Genomic DNA, 21,218 nt, shown 5'->3' with positions numbered 1-21,218 from the left:
GCACTGTCATGTCTCAGTTGTCAACATGTTTCCGCCTTGCGCAAATTGTTCAGCACAGCACTTCACCTCATTTTCAAAAAAAGTAGGTGTTGACGCTTTGGTTTTTTTTTTTTTTTCTTTTTTTTACAACTGGTCTTTTCATATCCTCATCAGATGAGGAGAGCTGCTGAGTGTTGAGACCTACCGACAACATATTAGGACATTTTCATCATCTCCTGAGACTTGCTAGAGACAGGGCTATGAATGAGGGAGCTGTTCGATGAGGCCAACCAAAGGCAGACCTCTGTCTCCTCACCACTCCATCACTCAGTGACCCTTCCACAGGACACGCCAAACCAATCAGCAGAGAGGCCTTAAAAAAAATCCCCCTACCTGTCCCAGGTGATCCCCTGCTCAGTTAGCGTCCCCCTCCCTGACAGTCAGGGCCATGGTAACTGGAGTAAGGCGTTCATTTCAGTGGGGCCATTCATCTTTCTTCCCTTTCCCCTCTGACACCTGAACCAGACTCGCCCAGCAGCCAGCGGCTTTGCAACAGCTTCCTCTCTGGGCTCGATAAGATCTGATCAGAGCCGCGTGGCAGGCCGCCCGCAGAGAACCAGAAGCACCACGCTACTTTCAAACACATGTAGAACACACACACATACCATGTAAAAAAATACTATATATACTGACACAAACATACAGTTTATCTCAGCTCACTAACGGGAAACCATCTGAGACTGACACTGACAGCAAGCTGATCCCTTCCCCTCATCTCTCCCACACTCACACTCCCACAAACACGTCTCTATCTGACAATTTCTCTCATTGTAGTCAGACGCCAAACGGAAGGGAGTTGAGGGGTTTTAGAGATGACTTCCGACACTCACTGCAAATGAGGCACCTTAAAGATACTCTTGAGGATGGGGGTTTGCCTAAATGCACGCTTGTTTGAACACACACAGGTGCGCTCACACCCAGATGTTATTCCTGTGTTGCTGACACTAAAATGATGTTTCTCACCGAAACCCCTGATACTGATGCCTCCTCATGAACTGGGTGGATGTCGCGATGACAGTAAGTTCAGAGGATGCCGATGATGCGCAGTGATACGACAGCTTACAGCTGTGATACCTGTTTAGACAAACCCTCTGACAACAAGATGTGTTACTAAGCAAGGCTTTAGCACAGCCGATTCCCTCATAACAAGATGCGGATTTGCTTGCTTTAGAAGTATGGAGACTAGTCTCCAAGTCTCTCTTATGACGGTTAGTGCTAAGCCACAATGTTTACACAGACCCTCGGGGCTATTTCACTCTCCAGCACCAAAATAGCAGTCATCTCCCAAATCTTCTTGTGAGGAGAGAAAGTCTCATTGATGAGGATAAGAGGAGTAAGGGACAAGACAAGCTTGGGGATTAGTTACCCTAAACTCCTGCACCGCGTACTCCACCGTCTGGTGCTGTGCATTGAGCCATCTTGACAGGAGGAGGCCGTACGGCATTTGCGGAGTTTAGATGTGGTCGTGGAGCGTTGCTCAGCGGGGATTAGGAGGCGTATGGCCCCCTTCGCTTTTAATCAAACCCTTCCAATCAGGCCAGATTACAATAGGATAAGCAGCTTCAGCACATTGTGTGGTTAATACTCCTCTCTTGACGGGTCTCCCAAAGTCCCCTGTCCCCTGCAACTTAAAGAGGGCTGCATTATGTCAAGAGAATGCAAATTATTTTCATAATTGCGTTCGACAAAGTAGGTTAGCCAGAAGTGATGAAGCAACATCTAGAAATATTGTTATTGGGACTTTTCTATGATTTTTGTGTACTTCTTTGATAAATCCTTTTTTTTGTGTTACACCATTTTTTTCAAAGGGCTTACAGAGGCTTTCTCCAGTCCCCTGCTCTTTTTCTTTACTCTAGGGTCCCTGAGGGCAAACGCTCTGCCCTTTAATGCTGCCCTTTTGTTGCACATTTGATTGAATTTGAAGTAACTTTATATCAGGCAGGTTAGTCAGAACTAGTTCGGTAGGAGACGTCCTCTTCGCTTTTCACTGTTTAAGTAAAGAAAGTTGGTTAACGTCGTAGATGTGTGCAGGCTGCTGGTGTGATTCACATGCATCTCTTTAGATCCACTTCAGGCAGATCACAGAGAGGTTTTGTCACAACTGACTGTTTTACTAGTTGTTTCAACTTGCAGAGCTTTTCTGAAGAGTTAGGTAAACAGTGTTAACAAGGTAGAGGTTTTCATGGTCTGACTGAACAAAAGCCAGAGACGAGGCACTTTGCCTGCGCTACCATCCAGCGCGATCACTACCCTTAATCTGGGAGTCAGGCTGCATACCTTCTGATTTCTCTGTTAGAACATGGAGAGAAGAGCAGTGTGTGGAACTTCAAAGGGGCAGGGAGACGCACATGGCTGCTAATTTTTCAGACTGGGCATATGTGGCGGAGAGCTTGGATTTGAGGCTCTCCTCTTACTTCAAAGCCAGGCGCCTTAAAAGGTCTGGCTGTGTTTTGACGTGGATCTGCAGAGGTGAATGAGAATCAAGCACCCGCTGCAGACCCTTCAGAAGTCAGGCTCACTCTGTTTAACCCCCTCCCTCCCCAATTCTCCCTCTGCACACACTCTCTCCTCCCTGCCTTGACAAAGAGAAGAAGAAAAACAAGAAAATTCAATAATGCCTTTGAGAGGCAGGATTACCTGAGGAGACGCCTGCGCTGCTATGCCGCGAGTGAAATCTCATGTGCCCTCCTCTCCTTCTGCTCTCACCACATCCCTCCCTCCTTTCACTCCTCTCTCCCTTCTACTCCCTAGCCTGGCTAAAGACAGCCCTCAAAAAGCACATCAAAACTCTCCTTTGATGCCATGGCAGGCAATTAACCCCTTGAGTCCAAAATTACAGATTGCTGGGGATGTGACACATTTTGGATGGGTGGGGTGTCAAGTGTGCATGTGCCCGCTCGGGGGGGGGGGATTAGAGTGGGTGGGTGTATTGTTTGTTTGTTTTAAAGCAGGCTACTTCTTTAATGAAGCGATGCCGTGGCAGATTTGAGACAACCCATTTCTGTCAGTTTGAAAAGTAAAGTAGGGTAAACCTCTAGAGAAGGGGCTAGCTTCACCGGAGGAAGTGTTTGCACTCGATTATTTGTACTCCTGCTCACTTCTGATGAACAATGCTGCAATACAGAGGGAACAAAGGAGCCAGGCTTCTTGCGAATTTTAATTAAGTTGTGGGTGCAGCCAAACAATGATGAGGTCTATCCCAATTTCAACTGCGTTTTTGTGTCACTCGCTCCTCTTGTGTTGCTTTGCATAAAAAATAATTAGGTTGGGTTGGAGTAGTGTTGGATGGAAATGGCAGATAAAGCCCAGTGTTCCCTTGACTGATGTAGGTGATGAAGTACATAAAACACAGACTGAATGCCATGTGCCGTTTTGGCACAGCAAAACGATTTACAAAATGACTCTATTTTGGAGACTTGTCCGTCGCAGGGCAGGTGTGTAACAAGCCTTGCCAAGTAATGCAGTGACACTGTAGTGGAGGTGTGACAAGCGCTACACGATGTGACAAGAACGGCCTAGTGTGAGCCCAGTCATCCGGTGTGCCGTGACTGGTGACCCATGGCAACAGGGGCTGTCTGTCTGATGAAGTGCTATGGCTGTCGCTGTCCACGCCGCTGACATTAAACACATCAAAACACCTGAGACCCTCATTGCATGGCATTCAGCCCCAGCAGTCTGTGCACACCAGATGAAACACAGCACACGTCAAATAACACTATTAAAACTGGGGGGGAATACACACGCACTTACACACCTCTCTGTTTTTGCTTCTACATTTGATTATTCATGTCAGCAAGGACCCACCACAGCTTTCTCTCATGGTGAGTCCCATTTGTTGCGGCGAGCCATGGGTCTTTCACCCGCTAGCTTGAGAGTTAGTGATGCTGTCAGTCATGGCAGTTGGCGTCCTCAACTCCGCTTCACGTATGAGGCCTCAGCATCTCTCTGTGCACTGCCAGACACTCACGTGCACAGTTACTTAAGTTCAAGCAAACATGCAGCACTCTGATCTAGACAATTAGCACATATCACAGCGGTTGGGTACACAGCATCAATCTGCAGTTTTTCTCTGCTGACGACCAATGAGTCGCTTTTCCTCCCTCACTGCAGTCTCCCTGGCTTTCTATCCTGCAAGACACAGGCAAAGGCTTCTGATCTCCTCAAGACATTGTTTTACAGAGGGCTTTCGCGCCGCCCTCCCCTGGCAGACAGTGAGATTACACAGTGATTATAAGCAACGCAATATTGTATGACAGCCTCTTCCACGTGAGGGACTTACAATCATGTTTCATTAATTCAGCTTGAATGAAGCCTCATTTCAAGCATAGAGGAGCTTAAGATTTATGTGAAATTAATAACATAACAGATGTCTTCAGAATATGGTATTTCTGGTATAAATAAAGGAAATCAGATTTTTTCAAAAATACACTCATAAATAAAAAAAAACTTTAGACTTCATGCATTGAACCAGGCTTACAGGGGTGGTAACTAGGAGTTCAAGAGCTTTTCACTTACATCGTGCATCATAAAGGTACCAGAGGGGGGTGTCAGGCGACAGATTTGTATCAAATGGCCTTATTTAACACTGCCTCTTTGCTTTAATACTGGCAAGCCATGGCAAGCATTGTGTTGGTTATTTCAATAGGATGTAATCACCCAGGGATCTTGCTAAAACATGGTATGCATCACAGCTTTCCTTTTTTTTTTTTTTTAATTTTCATGAGTTGCCATTACTTCTCATCCATTCGTTTCTTCTGTAACAAAATGCATCTGTGTTTCGAAAATGTCTCACGCACTTTGTTAAAGCTCAGGGAGCCCTACACAGGATAGCCTCAGGCCAGAACTGCTGCACTCCCTTTCCCTTATGTATGCACTGTCTCTGCATAAACTAAACATGGGGACAAGAGCTTCACAACATACTGTCTTGCATGGTGCTGCCCTCCCCAGGTACTCCACCAGAGCAGCTCAAACAGAGGCGGTGGGGAGACAGCATTTCTCTGCTTCAAAGAGGGGAAAAAGATAAATCATTCAGGTTGGGCTTTTGTTCCAATATGCCACGGAGCTGCGATCACAATCCCTTTTTCCACTCTCTTTGTTTCCCAAAGTAAAGCGTCTGGATGTGACAGTGAACCAGACTTCTTCGGCAGGTTGTTTATGCAGCTCAATCACTATAATTCTTCAAATTTGAAATGACACCACTGACGTGCTCACTTTTCGAAAAGTGGAGCTGTGAGAGCTTTTTGTGCAAAGATTGGCCACTTGTCATTTAAGAAACAAGTATATATACACACATACAGTGTATATTACCGAATATTTAAATATATGGATACGTACTGTAGATAAACTACGTGCCATTTCAAACTGTACAATAAAGGCAACGGAGTGACAGCGCCAGCTCTAAGATGAAATGTGATTAAAATATGATTAATGGAAGTTAAACTGACAAACTGACAATGATCATTGTTATTTTTGAAGCTATTTGAGCTGAGACAGATAGTGATTTACTCTGTAATTAATTTAATCACATTTATTCTGCTCCACTAAGTCAGTTGAACCATGAATTCAACTTTTTGTCATCCTCACTGAAGAGGGGCCTGTATTTATTCATGCTCTCAGTCATTGAAGTGAGCCCTGTGTATGTCTTTGTCAGGCGAGGCTGCAGAACTCCTGTCTCAGCCAGCCCGGCATCCAGCCTGGTTAAGTCGTTTAAAGGAATACAATGCAAACAGAAAAAACAATAAAGGAAAATCGGAGTTATTAAATTGGATATTGCAGTAATGCATAATCTAACTTCATCTCAGTGAATCCGATGGAAATTCTTTGTTTAGCCAGAGAGAGCTGAGGCACTCTAATAATTGAAAAACCAATTCAAATTTATATGAGAGCCGGGTCTATGCAAAAGTGGGCGGATGGAAGAATGAGGTGTAGGGGTGCATTAATCTTTATAACATTATTATTTTTTCTTCATTTCTAGAATAACAATTGTCTGCTGTATAATAGGATCAAAGTGAGTTTGCTAATAATGACTGAAGAGGAAGGGGCTTACAGTATGTCAATCAAACACTTTCTAATGGCGTCTAATTCAGTCTGTACCCAGCAACCCTTTGCACTGCTCGCTCTGCTTTACACATCAATGGGCACAGTGGCCCTCCAGCTCCTGCCGAGAACACAGTCGGGCAGAATAAAACACAGCATTGTACTAAACTGTCTTTAATCTATTCACTGTTAGGGTTCGGTTAATGTTCAGTGTGTCTGTTTTATAATTACATCCAGACAACAACTAGTACAACTCTTAACATTCATCGTACATTCTTGCTACATCGCACCATCAAACCATGGAAGCTGTAAAGAGAAGTCTCTTAAAAGAAGCCTTTTCGCATGCCAGCACAAATTCAAATTCCCCCCCTCCCTTTTGATTGATATCCAGATATTTCAGGTCACGGAGGTTTGAGTTGGGAGGTTTGGGGGCAGGTGGTGGGGGAAGTGAAAGTGTATCAGTGTGACATGGTGTTAATTTACTAATAAATAGGGAACGGGTGGGCGACAGGAGGTCCAGACGAGGGAAAAGTGCTCCTGCTTGTGGCCCCTGGGGTGATGCGTGGAGAGACATGGAGCCCAGAAGCTCTGGCCACTTGCCAGCGCTAACTGTACTTCTCCCGCTCCTCCCTGCTGAGAGAACATCCATCTCCCTCCCCAGCCTGACACTCCGTTTATTCCCACATTCATTTGTCATGTCCCCAATCAGCTGGATGAATAGAAAAGCTCTGACCATGATGGATGGTGATTCTAATTAAGACCAAAAAAAGAAAAGAAAAAAAAGAGCTGCACTGAACTTGAGATGCTATTTTCCTTTTTTTTCCCCACCCTTTCTGTTTATCTTATAAGAGGTTACCCCCCATCTTTTTTTCTTGCTGGTGGTGTCAGTCAGCTGTAGGTCATCTGACAGCAATGAGAGAGAGAGAGAGACAGGAAGCTGGGGGGTGGGGTGGGTTGGGGTGGGGTGGGGTGGGGGGGTGGGGGGGGCAGCTGAAGTAACTCTGGACCCAGGATGCTTTTGTTTGTTTGTTTGCTGTGTTTAAAACAAAGAGCGCATGGCATTGAGAATTCCATCTGAAGGAACTCCCCTCAGAGATTAGTTATTCAAAGGCATGCAAATGACATTGCCATGTGCTGGTTTACAAGGGGGTTGTGTTCATTTTGGATCTGCTTAATTGCTTCATTTCTAAAATAACTTCTCTGTTGTTTACCAGTACAATACAGATAAAGGCTGTGAAGCCCATTTGATGCATCCTTTTTTTTTTTTTTTTTTTTTGCCTTGTGTGTGCATTACTTCACTGGTTGGTCTACAATGTGTTTGTCAAGAATTCATAGGCTGCTTTTTAAAATACCTTATGATGTGGGTGAGGTCCTTCTGACAGCAATATTGCAATCATGCAGACAAATGGAAACCCATAAAAATAAATGAGAATGGAAAGCCATAAAAATAAATGAGTTGAGGCACATTTTGAACTTCTAAAAAATTATAAACTGATCACCCTAGCATCATCTGCTCTGCACAACAGACAAAGATTGTAATGCTTTAATGTTATGCCTATTTGGGCTGATTATCTCGAAAAATCATTGCCATAGAACCTATATAATAACCCATCCTAAAAATGCATTTGCTGCATGGTGAATTTGTGAGTCCTGAAGGAGTGCAGAGGGGGAAAAGGCAGAATCTACAAACAAAATCTGTTCTTTCAGTTTTCTTGTCCATTTTAACTAGTTTGTTTAAGAAAATACATTTACTTTGATTATTTACAGTCCACAGGTTACAGGGATTAAATTTATCTCTATTTTGCCAGGTGTCTCTCTGCCCGACTATTACAGTACATCCAGAGAGTATTCAGTACCCTTCACATTTTTCACACATCGTTTACATTCATTTTTTTCCCTCATCAATCAATACAATCAATACCCCATAACGACAAATCACAGACAGAACAACTTTAGGAAATTTATTAAAAAGAAAAAACTGAAATCACATTTACATAAGTATTCAGACCCTTTACTCAGTACTTAGCCAGAGCACCTTTAAAGTGATTACAGCTTCAAGTCTTCTAGGTATGACGCGACAAGCTTTGCACACCTGGATTTGGGGATTTTCTGCATTCAACTTTACAGATCCTCTCAAGCTATGTCAGGTTGGATGAGGACCGTTGGTGGACAACCATTTTCAGGTTTGACTTGTTGGAGGGTGAGCCTTCAGCCCAATTTGAGGTCCTGAGTTGTTTAAGTGCTTATTTTGCAAACTCCAAGCGGCTATCATTTGCCTCTCACTAAGGAGAGACTCCCATCAGGCCACTCCGGCCATAAAGCCCAGATCAGTGGAATGCTGCAGTCCTTTTTCTGTTTTTGCTTTATTATGGGGTACTGAGTGAAGATTGATGAGGTAAAAATGAATTTGAACAATTTTAGCACAAGACTGCAACATTGTCTAATGGTACAATGTCAGAATACTGTCTGAATGCACTGTATATGGAAATGAGAATATAAAGGTAACTAACCACACACAATCACATGTATTTATACATTGAATTTAAAGCTAATATAGCGGCCACTGCTATTCTACTAAAATAGTTAACCTTTAACTAGGTTTTAAGCTGCATCATGAGTGGATTTAAGTATTGTTTCATTTAGTTATGTGGAATGACTCATTGAATTAACAACATGTCAGTTAATCTAAATGGGTATATTTTATTAACTGTAAAGGTAAAAAGATTAACAAGTAGCCTAACCCAAATCTAGTTTTAGCTTTGTCTGAGGCTAGCTATGGCTATGTCCCCAGCTAACTATTTTTGCTTTTGCCATCTAGTTGGCTGTTTCTTGAGTGCAGTAAGTGCAACAGTGGTTTATATAATTTAGCCCAGAGGTTAGACCAATTATATACTGCAGCCTGAGCAGCAATACATAGTCAGAATGTTAAAACGCAACAAGAGTAAAGTTAGTACAGTTTATAAAAAAAAGCATATTTAAGTAAATATGCTTTATGTCTTAACACAGTTCTGACCAAATACGAGGAAGCTGCATTTTTACACCATTTTGTCTAGTATTGTCAACAGCAAACCACACAAAATACAACAAACCAATGACATCCACATGTTCAAAGCCAAGTCAGATAAAAAAAAAAAAAAAAACGAGAGTATATATGTACAGACATTGCCATTATGCATGAGATTACATAAATAATGTGATAATGGGCATAAGCCAGGGGAGGAAGTCCAGCAGCACTTGTGTCCAAGGGAGTTAATCACCTTGGTTAGGTGTAGAAAGGCTGGATTGAATTACAAGGAAGCAGCATATCTGTGGAAGTAAGCCATGCGTGACATGCCTGCACTCCTTTAAACATGCATTGCCAGCAGGGGCCTCGGCATTTTAAAATCATTGAAAAGAATCAATTATTGTAAATGCAACAGGGGCAGTCAAGCATGTAACATTTGAAATATCTTCTCAGTTCAGTTTGGGGGAGCCTGAAGCAGCATTTGGACTATCTATTGTGAAATTCTGTAGGGTAGCCAACGTTATTCTAAACTAAATCAACCAGAATTCCCGGCACATACATCCCCTCAAGGACGCTAGATAAATCTGTAATGCCTCCTTTGTGAGAAACTAATATTAGCCAACAAAGAGTGTCAGATTTCTAATATCAGATACACATGGCGATGTTTTCAGCTGTCATTGAATCAAAGCAGGTAAATCTCCCACTTCAGTCAAAAAAAAAAAAAAAACATATGAATACCACTGTAATTTATGATACCTTCATATCACGTTTACTTTCGACAACAAATGAGGATTAAATCATTTTTATACACTGTGAGAGGAAGTAGTTTTTTTTATTCTCAATACTCGAATGACACATTGTAGCATGTCTTCAAATCCGGAGAAGAAGTATGAAACCAGTGGTATTTGGATTGCTGTCCTCAGCTAAGCCTTTCAAAATAACCCCAATATTGCCTAAATATTCTCATTATGGACATCACATAACCTGCTTTACTTCCAATCAGCCCAGAAGCCTTACTTCAGCTTTATATCTGCAGTGACATGCCTAAACCCGTGTTAAACGGAATAACAGATAATAAAAGGGAAAAGTAAACATCATCCCACGGTCAAGGACTAAATCTCTTTTCCATGTCTGTCCTGAGTGGACAAGCAGTGTTATTTTTTGTGAAACAAGGCGGGGACAAGGATCAGAGCTCCTCTTTGGGCACCATCTGAGGACTGAACCACTGTTTTCACATCATATCCCAGTGTATACACGCCTTAAACCCGCGTTGGTATGGCCTAGGCCCTTTGTTAACACTTGTTTATTGGTCCATCTCTTGATCAGACATACTCACAAATATTGATCACGACAAATTTCTGACATTGTCCCCATTGCCAAAACAGCAACCTTGAAAAAATAAGGGCTAATGCAGAAGAGGACTGCCTGTCTAGCTCTGTGTTGTGGAATGACACCCCGCCCCCACCTCCCTCCTCTTCCTCACTGCCTGTGTATGCTTATGCTCGCTTTTCTTGTTTGAGGGGCATTGCTTGATCATTCATTATTAGCTCACGTCTGTCAAACCAAACAATGAATAGACTGCTCAAAATTGATGACTATATAGAAGTGCATATGAGCAAAAAGACTTTCATTTAGTGCCCTACTCTCCATGTAGGAGGTGACAGCCATGATGGATATGACACTACACACCAGATTTATCTTGGAAATGGAATAATTATGCACTTAATGCATGACTGGTGGTCTGCATTTATACTGATAGCTAACAGGGTGGGCAGCAGGATAAGCAGAGGGGGTTGGACAGTGAAATCCCTGAGGCCTTATAGTCTCAGGCCCCATTGGAAATCTTTAACTACCGGAAAATACATTTTCTTTGGTCAAGGTTAAGATACAAGTCTACATATGCCAAGTGACACTCTGACAGAGTCACCTCCACAGGGACAGTCGGCTCATTGCAAGGTGACCTTAGAACAGCTAATGGTGACTAATACCCCTATAGAGGGAAGCTAAGGGTCATAACACGCCACACCACTTACAGGAGAACGATACAGAGACAGCAGCTAACACCGATCAATATGCTGCATTACAAATTCCTCCATCTTTCTTTGTTCCTCTCTACAAGATCAGACATGGAGACACATAATGTAGAAATAATGTAGATTTCCATCCAATCTCCTGTGAAGGCAGAACATAAAGACCTTGCATGTAAATGCTCACTGTTTCAAGAGAACGACTTTCCATTACAAGTTCTCAGTTTGGGTGGAACTGAACAAACAACAAGCAGTGCTGCCTTTATAATTGAATGTGCATTTCCCAGACATCAAAATGATCTGAATGCAGCGGTGGAGGCCTTTCTCTTCATTTTACCTCAGCCTAACTTCAGACCGGGTTCCTCCTCTTATACCGTGGGGGGAGGATGGAATCCATCAGTAGTGTCGCCGAGTGTTTTGTGTAACACTAGACAAATAATCCTTCCCTCTCACAGGCGTGAATGTATTTTACAGGTATCCGTCATCCAAGTGTCAATCCTGCCCGCAGATTTCACACGCCACTGGCACCACCTCACCTCTGCCTGCTCGCTTCCTGATTGCATAAATAGTCCCAGTGACACAGTGGACTGCATCCAATTCCACACCCGCTCAGACATCTCAGGCAAGTACATGCACAAGTCATGAGGGAGATGAAAAAAAAAAAAAGAAACATTAACTAATAAACACAGAGAGCCAGTTAAGGACAGGGTGAGGCTTTCATCTGCAAGACTGGTTTCTCAACTCCTGAACTCATCAGGTTTCTTGTAAAAATAGATAAATAAAATATATATCAGTGCAGTACGTCATCAGAATAAAAATGAGAGAAGCTGAGAAAATTGTCATTTGGGTAAAGTGTCATCAGAGTGCCTAATAGCTCATAATAACTAAGCACTAAGTCTCCACACCTCAAAGACAGTTACTCTGTGATTAAAATAATTGTAGTCATTAGCCTTGCATTTGTTTAATAATAAATTCCCATAGGCTTAGTATGATTACACTGTTATGCTGAGTCCCTTTGAAAAGCCACAAATCCACCCTGGCGCTAAGCTATGTACAACAAATATTACAATGCCAAATTCCAGGTACAGGATGATGAACAGCAGCTGAATGGGAAAGGGGTTCAAATCCATCTGGCAGGTTCCTATTCATTTCTGTTCCTGTGGTTTTAGGAGTGCACGGTGGTGGCGAGCTGTCGTGCCTTTGATCAGCTGATGGAGACAATGCAGCCCTCCTCAGCCCTGTGGCACGGGGGTTTTACCTGCTGCTAAGTCAGGTATCACAGCCAGGGACCGAGCACCTTAAAGAGGCTTTAACCCTCCTCTGGATCAGGCTGACATGATTCATGTGGGCTGGGTGAGGATTTGAGTCCCTGCTGAGGCACAGCGTCTTTCATGTCAGGCTGTTTATGAGAATATGGAGATGGGTTTTGCGTGCTTGCGGGTGTTCCTTAAAGCAGCGATACGACCTCAGGCTGGGCTTGATCCCTGACGAGTCAGAATCTACCTCTCGATGAATCTCTTGTAGCACACTTAATACCCAAAAGAACATGGTGCACGAGGTCCCTCATCTTGGTAACAGAAAGGAATTTGAGAGCAGATTAATATTATGAACAGTAATATTCCCCCGGCGGCATCTGCATGCGCCAGGGATTACAGGGCTCTGGGGTGATTACCGGCAGGGGAAGAGGGGTTACAAGTCCAAAAAACTTTTCATCTTCACCCAGGGCACAAGAGCACACACATAGCAAGACATATAAACACATAATAATAGTATGTGTGTGTATGTCTGTTTAAATCTGTACCTTGTTATGTTCATCACAGCAATATTTTTCAGATCGGTTCTGTGTCATGATGCATGAATCACATTTTCTTCCAATATATATATATATGTATGTATTCACCTTTTGTCCTACGTCTTTTTCTTCTTTTATGTATAATTTCAAGATGAAAACCAAAATTCTGCATTCCTGCATGCAGACACATAGATTACATGTGCATACATAGCATATCAGATGGGCTGCATGAGCCCATTAAGCCTATGCTGAATTCCATCACCAGGCCTATTAATCACATGAAGTAGCCACAACACATCTAATCTTTACAGCAGCCACTTTCTGTGATTATTAATCTTATTTTTTTCCCTCTCTGATGTGTGAGCACACTATTAGTTTAGTGAATTAAGAAAGGAAGCATACAAGGTGAAGGGTAGCAAAGCTAATCCCCCTTAGGACTGCATCAGAGATCCCTCAGGGCTCTGTGTCCGGCCCAATGTAGATATCAGTTTTCAGTGAGGCATGAGGACCTGCCAGGCTTAAGGCCCTGCTCACTCTAAGCCTCATTATTCCCCTTGCCACCGGGCTGACGCCAGGCCACGCGTGCAAAGCAAGCCAAGGAAATCGCCTTCAGGACCTGTCTTATGACAGAAGACTCAGCAATTTCCTCAGCACCTTTTGCGTGAGGATAACACACAGTCCATGTGCAACCAATAAGTCAGCCTAATGAAGGCCAGGCCACACAGACAAAGGGGGGCAAAAGGGAGGGCTGAAACGGGCCTCTCATGTCTGAAATTATCCAGGGTAAAGTGGTCTGACACACTGTTCTGCTGCTAGGTGGTTGCGTGAAAGAAAAGAAACAACACTGTTTCCATTTAGAGTTACGTTGGAATCACATAGCGCAAGAGATTGCACACATTTGTGAGAGGAAAACAGCAGGATATTTCCCTTCCTTAGACTCTAATGTTGACTTTGTAGATTCCACAAGGTCTCAGGGATTGAGCAGAGGAAGGAAGGCAAGGGGCTCTGCAGTACACCACCATGCAGAGTCTGAGTTTGTCAGCAGCTCATAAGCCTGAAGTTCAAAGAGCAATCTGATAGAAAAGCTGTCTTGGCAGTGGTTTCCTCTCGTGTGTTTGCCTGCAGTCTGCTTCCGTCGGACTGCACCCAGTAGTCATCAATTAGAAAACTGAAGGGTGCCATCCACACACAAGCACAGCCACTATTTGGCTGTAAGTTAAGGAGACAGCATCGCTAAAAAGATTTCAGGCCTACAATCATATGGGACCAATAAACAGCAATGTTACATGGTAGGTGCTTTTACTAGTCTTCAACAATCTTTGCTGGTTTTGTTTGAACTTACTAAAGCAAAACACTTTCATGAATAACATGATCAGCCTACTGTAAGGTAAACAAAAAGTAGCTTACTTTTGATGTGAACCTTAATACTTGCAAATATGAGACAATACACCAGCCCCATAGTATTTTGCATCCATACAAAAATGGAAAATTAATAATATTTCACACTTGCACAATCAGCCCCGCCCCAATGTGTTCATTCTGGACACACAGCACACTACTGTATTTGACAAATTTACAGTTCTTCAGACGCAATATATCTTCAAAGTGATTACACATGTGAAAACTTGACAAATGTTAAAAGTGGTTGTCATGGATTTACATATAGCATATCATTTTAGTTTTTAAATCCCTGGATGGGAAGTTTAAGTGGCAATAATTATTACTTTGGAAGGAGTCTCATCGAGACAAACTCTTTTATCTCCCAACTCTCAGGCTCATTATTTCTGGCCACAGCAAGAGGGTGTTTTTTAGCACAAAAAATCCTAAAACTCTACTGTACACTACCTAAAACCGGATTTCTGAAGTGAAAACGACTAAGCCCTCTTAAAACCCACCTAGTCACTGGCAACTACTGTAAAGCTTGTGCAAAACAGCCTAGCAACATGCTTAAAGTTCAAACTTTAAACTTTTAAACTTTAACATGCTAAACATCGTTAGCTTGGATAGATTCTCCGCAATTCAACCGTTCAGTTCACTTTACAAAATTCATGAGTGCAAACTATAATTCATTCAGATTTAACAGCATCACAAACCACCAAGAAGATGAAATATGGAGAATCCCTACCTTAGAAAAGATTATTAAGTCCAACAGTCCATCTGTTCCTCCATTTTTTATATTCCTGAGGCTCCACCAATTAGAAGAATCAAAACGGTTTATCAGCCAAACATTCCATGTTGTGAATATTGTCTTGTGAAGTCCATTGCAGACAGCAAGGCAACTTCTTCTTCTTGACTTCCTCAGACGTGAAAACATTTCTTTTTTTTCAATTTCCGGCTGGGGGATTTTTAGGTATGTTTGTTTATGTTAGTTTACTGCCAGGTTATGAACTCCTAACCAATGAGTGACCCAGCTAACCTTTTTCTCTGCCTAGAGACAAGAGAAAGAGAAAATCTGATTGGATGACTCTATTTTGATGGTTTTAGCTTAATTTCTGAAGTTGCTATAGCTAGCAGCAGCCCCCTCTGTTGGCCAAAACAACAATACAAGTGCATGCGCTAGACGTCTGCCTGTCTGCCGTGCCGCCGGTGTTTCTCTCCGGTATGTTTTCGACAGGGACATTTCCGGGGAAGAGCTCCATCTCAGCACCTGCCCAGCACCAAACAAGTTGACAGATCAAGTTAGCTACTAGCTCATGAACATGGTGGACCGTTTAGCAACTAATTAGCTAGATATTTCCCTCAGGAGTTAGTGGAAACCCAACCAAAGCTAAAAGGAGAGCCAGGTGGCTAGAAACATATAACTTCTCAATATCTGCTTGGTGAGTAAATAAATTGTTTGCTGACAAGTGTACCACATCAATTTAAAATCTCGTAATATGTCAGTGGTGTTGTTTCTGCTGCCCACAAGAGATTAAAAAAAACGAATATTGCAGGTTTTACGGTCTGGTCTTAGTCACATTTTAACTGGTTAAATTTAAAGAAAGAAAATTATGAAGGAAACTGAATTAGACAACGGTTTTAGTATTGTATTATTTAAAAGACAAAGACCTACCAGGACTTCACTGTGTGTCTCTGTGTGTCACAAATTGCTTATTGAGATTAAATACAATCTCAAATCTGCAGCAGAAGTGTGCAAATGATACTTTTACTTTTACCTTTTACCTAAATATCATTTAAAGTCTTGTGTGAGGAAACATCCCAATTCATAAGGCTTGAAATTTATCATTACTGGGATAATATGTTGGATGAATTACTTTGCAAACGGCAGACGCCTGGAAGGTGACCTGTGACAATTCCATACAACACCTCTTCAGAGCTGGAGGAATTCATTTTCATCTCCCACTGGCTGTCTTAATCACCATGTCTCATTGTGACAGAGAGTTCACTGTGACTGCTCACATATCAAGAATGAATTTCATTGCTGTCCAGTAACATTCTTTATGAGCAGTAACAAGGATTTTAACCGAATTCAGACAGACTTCTTGATCAAAACAGCTTCAATTACAGTTCACGCTCCTGTCCTGTTTTTTGGGGACAGCCCATCGTTTGTGAAGACAGGGTTTTAAAAAGCACCAACATCACAGAGAGTATAACTTGTACAATATGTCATGCTGTATCAGTCACAGCTGGCTATGTGAAATGTTGACAGGATTAGCATTTAGGACACATCAGAGCAAACCATCTGTTACAGCTCTGTATCTTCTTTAATCCCCCGATCTTCAGTTGACAAGTTTTATATCCACAATGAGACATACAGAATAAAAAAAAAGAAAGTGATTATAGAATCACATCAAATGAGCTATCATTGCTTGTATTTTGTTACATGAAGCAAAAAAAAACCTGCTTTCAACATTAACTAAATCATAGAAAAGACCATCCTTTCTTGTTCCAGGTTGTTTTAATGACAATAGTTCTGGGATTAGAGATGTGGATGGAAACTGTGAGTAGCAGTAAAAGGAGTAATATAAGTGCAAGAGATGCTGTAGAAATCAATACCCCATTGCATTTACATTGCTTTGATCATGTACAGCAGGACCAGGAGATTAAGTAATACAGATTCTGCCTGACAGGCTGATCATTAACAATAGTTTGCAATCTGTCTGTGCATCCACTCATCCTGTCTAACACCTTGGGAAAGACAAGTGTTCTACGTTAGTGAATTTAGGAGGGCACGTGTAAGACAGTGGCTATAACAGGCCGAACAACGTGCTAGGTGAGTGTTGTCTGTGTAAATCATCATCTGCCTTCAATCACACCAAACCCAGAGCCACTTCAGTAAAGAAAGAGGTGTAGGTGAGATCAAATGCTACAATTTCCTGGGGAAATAATCATCGGATCTTTGTAACTGTGGATAAATGGACTTTGGGTCAACAGTGACCTTGTTGGAGGGTGACCTTTGCCTTTTGCCTCTCCAGCCAAACAGGTCCCAATATCCTCCTGGTTCACCCTCTTCCCTCTAATCCAGTCAAGGGTCATTCTGCTTAAATGATTTAGCACACTGATCCTAGGACAAAATAACTATTTCATATGCCACTATTATTCACAATTCTCAACATATAGCATGGTTTTTGCTTATTCCTAACAAACACACATGAAATAAAAAAACAGAATAAATCATGTCTCAATATGGCCCAGTTGTGGAAATCACTGTCCCTGATACATTACAAAGATCTAAAATATAATGTGGTGGATTATGCTTTGATATCAGCTCCTACTTACTATTGTGTGTTAGGGGGAAAAAAAACACCTGCCCTCTATCCCAATAGGATCAGCAGATTAATCTTGGTAAGACGTAACACACACAGATGGTCAGACAGGAAAAATTAGAAAAATATGCAATATGAATACATTTGTCTTGCATAATATTGAATATGATTCATCTATCACTGAGATAATGGCTTGATGCATTGGTGTACTTAGCAAAGAGACAAAGTTAATTTCTTTATAGGCCAAATATTCTTACCAAGAACCCCAGTAATAAAAATGATTCTTCGGGGAATATTATATAAATTAAATGTAAGCCATCTATCTGGTTTGCATAGTAATGGTAACAGGGCTACCTTGTGCATTGATTCATTTCTAGTCACATTTCAATGCTGCAAACACAATGCACTCAGGAAGATAAGTTACCACCTGCCATGTGTTATATTTTATTTTATACAGCAATAAATACTCTCCGATGGAAAATGAGAGGCCAGGAGATTACTCGTCTTTTGCTAATTGTTTTAAAGTGTAATTTTTTTTAAAGAAAACGTGCCTGTTGCATGAGTGTGACCATTCAGGCCTCTGACTTTGTTGTTTATTAGGATGAAGACGGAAAGGTGATATGGTGATCTGGAGCAGCACGATCACTGCTCCCCAAAGGCCAGTGGGCCTCAGCTTCCTGACAAAGGTCTTTTTCAATATCCTGCAAACATGGACGGCGGAGGCGTGCGTGCTATCCGGTACTTAAAACACAGGGGGCCTATGGGCTGCGGACATGGCCCTACATCAGGACTCAGATCACAGGTAGAAGCAATAGGAGGAGGCACAGCTTCCGCAGGCAGAATACTGGCTCATGCATCAACACACCTCCACTGCCACATCACACAACAAAGCTGTTTTCATGCAACATACTCTATACACTGGACAAACTAGTTCAAGAAAATGCTTTTAATTTTTTTGTGAATACAGAAAAGGGGTGTATTTTTGGTGATGCATTAAGAATTCCATTACTTTTATCAACTACTCCCAACAAAAACATCATAAGGTGTCACAAACATTCACTTAATGTGTTGCACAGGCCATAACCTGAGTTTTGAAGGCTACAAATCTAAGTGTGTGGTAAAGTAATCACATCACTGTCTTTATAAACAACCTAAATCAATCGTCTTTTGTATTTTTATTTGTTTATGTGGCAGTAAAACTGATATATTTCCTCTGGTGAAGCCTTGTTATCAGAGGTTTATAAAGGATAATCAGTCTAGTGGGTTTCAGGGAAGTCTGTGGGGTGCTTGCAAGAGGAAAAAGAAACCTTGTAATTCAACTCTCTCTTACTAACAAAGTAACACGGGGTCAAAAAAAAAAAAAAAAAGGACAAGAAAACTTTATTGAATCATGCTCCCTCACCCTCAGAGGTGACATTGAGCTTGTTATTGACAGGGAATAGGAAATTCACTTTTGTCTGGAATTTGTGACGGTGGGTCAAACCATAATAATGAATGACCTATTGAGTTTTAAAGGCATTCCAGTTATCTTCCAGGAAGCTGGAAGGTTTGGTAGGGTAACTGTGGGGATTTGTTTGAGGAACTTCAAATGTGACTGATGTTTGAATTTCGAGGAAAAAAGCAAAAGGAAAAAAGATGAAGTCCAGCTGTTGAAATTTGCTTTTTTACGTAAAGTAGGCATGCATAAAGATACACATCAAATTAAATCAAATTCAGTCTGTTTGCCTGTTTGTGTGCACTAATCATATTAAAGCTGCTTTACCTGGGTGTTTTGCACAGCCCTGAGGGACAAGTCACTCCAGGCCTCAGCTGACTGTGCAGCATCTTCCAAAAACTGAGGTATTTATGACAGTGAAAGACTTTGAATTTACACTGCATGGCAAAGAAATACGTCAAAAGGAGGCGAGGCAGCTTTAAAGCTGAAGGAGGCAGGATGTTGCCAGGCCTGGCCGTCTTCTTCTTTTAATGAGTGAAAGGAAATGATAGTGAATCTGATTTCCCAAAGGGCCTCTGTTGTTTTGGAAACACTATTCTCATTCTCTTTTAATGGACGATTACTTATCTTCTGATTGTTTTTTCATTCCTAATTACACTCCAAGGGGGAAAAACCCACCATTAGCATACGAAACTGGTGTTAATGTATGAACTATGGCTGTGGTGGGACCCCAAGATTATGAGCCAAAATGTTCAGATAAATTGTCCCAGTGAAGGATCAACAGTGGTGTAAAGTAGTAATTATCTCAGGGTTTACTCATTCATATGCTAAAAGCGACTAGGAGACGTACAGAAGTTTCCGAAGCCGACATGTGCAAACAACATAATAGCTAATCTGCGGCACAGGTCTCAGAACTGTCAAGAGCACCAGACAGACGACAGCGTTTCAACACTCCTTTCATTCACTTTCATCATGCAGTATTTCATTTTCATCCAACAATCCAAGTAGCGATGTTTTTGACTCATCAAGGCTATCCATTTACTGTGACGGCCAAATCAGATCACTGCTGAAAAATTCATCCCCAAGTGTCAGCCTGCGCACAATAAGCAAGAGCCATGGCACTCCAAAAATACCACTTTGAATATTTCAGAATTACTAAAAGCAATCCAAGGTAGACATGCATATTTCATCTGTGTGTCCTCATACCTCAAGATATCTTTGAGAGTAATTTGTCTTTGATGTGAGAAAGGCATCAATATTTGAATTTCTTAAAAGATCACATGCACAGTCTGATAATGTCTCCACCAGGAAACACGGGATTAACAAACAAGCTGTTTAGTTGTCCTGAGTTGTGATAACTACAACTCGTAACTCACATTAAACGTAAGAGTCCTGGGATATGTGGGGGAAGATTAGCGATTTGGTGTAAAAAAATGTTTTAAAAAGGGAGCAATCTCTGATAATATTGCATCACAGAGAGTTTCTATGACGCTTAAATCAGATTCTATATAAGTCGACATACAAGAAACAAAGCAAAAAAAATGAGAACATGGGATCCAGACTATAAGAAATAAAGAATTGAGCAGCGAGACAGAGATGTGAGAGGAAAAAGACAAACATTCTCCTCAAAGAGAGTACAAACTGTGAAGTGCTGTAGCGGGGTCAGCCCTCCCCTCTCTTGCTTATTTCCATCTGCTGTTGCCAGCCTCTGCCACAGAGTGGTGCCGACACCGCTGTCTTGGAGTGAGGCAGGGCCAGCCCCGTGTCCTATAAACACACACAAATCATTTACATGCTGTACTCATCAAAGGCAACTCTTCCTCATCTCCGCCGAGATTTGCCGCTGATCTGAGCCTCCAATATTGCATCTCAGAGCGTTGCGGCTAACCTTTGCAACTGCCAAGAATGTGATTAATTTTTTAAATACAGCTGTTGACCTATTATTGAGATGGAGAGGAGCCACGAGAGACACTCATCTCCTCTCCTCTGTATAATGGAATGCATTATTGCATCAGTGTTTACAAGGCGTGCTAAAACAGAAACAGAATGAGGGAAAAAGCATTAAATAAAGCAATTCGGCTAATGTCGCTTTGGGCCTTGTGCTCACACAAAATGTCAATCAAAAGTCGCAAATCTTTGATTCATTGCGGTTTGCTCTGGCAGCTGCATCTGAGAGAAG

At 41.9% G+C, this 21,218-nt stretch overlaps 1 long non-coding RNA gene across 1 annotated transcript; it reads left to right on the top strand.

The window, feature by feature from the left end:
* Positions 1–15,451: 15,451 nt before the first annotated feature.
* On the top strand, positions 15,452–18,765 carry LOC130167730 (uncharacterized). The gene is made up of 2 exons (XR_008827324.1): positions 15,452–15,717; positions 18,205–18,765. It is a non-coding gene; the product is annotated as an uncharacterized LOC130167730 (long non-coding RNA).
* The last annotated feature ends 2,453 nt before the right edge of the window (positions 18,766–21,218 follow it).

Source organism: Seriola aureovittata, chromosome 1, assembly GCF_021018895.1.
Source record: "Seriola aureovittata isolate HTS-2021-v1 ecotype China chromosome 1, ASM2101889v1, whole genome shotgun sequence".
In the NCBI taxonomy this organism is placed as follows: Eukaryota; Metazoa; Chordata; class Actinopteri; order Carangiformes; family Carangidae; genus Seriola; species Seriola aureovittata.
This window is presented reverse-complemented; position numbering and strand designations above follow the sequence as displayed.